Source organism: Myotis brandtii, unplaced genomic scaffold (genome assembly GCF_000412655.1).
Source record: "Myotis brandtii unplaced genomic scaffold, ASM41265v1 scaffold1077, whole genome shotgun sequence".
Classification (NCBI taxonomy): Eukaryota; Metazoa; Chordata; class Mammalia; order Chiroptera; family Vespertilionidae; genus Myotis; species Myotis brandtii.
Window position 1 is genome coordinate 687,364 of NW_005353666.1, and position 391 is coordinate 687,754.

Genomic DNA, 391 nt, shown 5'->3' on the forward strand with positions numbered 1-391 from the left:
CCTGCATGCCCCCTGCACCTGCTCTCCACCCCCCTGCGCCCGCCCTGCACAGCCCTCCCTGCAGACCCGGCCACGCCTGCCTGCTGCTCCTGTCCGCCGTGAGCTGAGCACGGTCTTTGCACCCAAAGGGCTTGAGAAGCAGCCCCAAGAAGACGAGTTCATGATGTGAAAACTGCATGAGACTCCATGTCGTGCTCCTCAGTGAAGGTCTGAATTCAGCAACGGGAAGTCGTGGGGATCTGTGTTCTGTCCGCATCTGGGTGCCCACAGGACATCGTCCCCCTCGCCTCCATCTCTGGAAGAATGGAACGCTCCCTCCCTGCCCACCTGCCCCCGACCCTGCCTGGCAGGCTCCCCGAGTCTCCCCTGTGCCCCACACGCCCACGTGCTA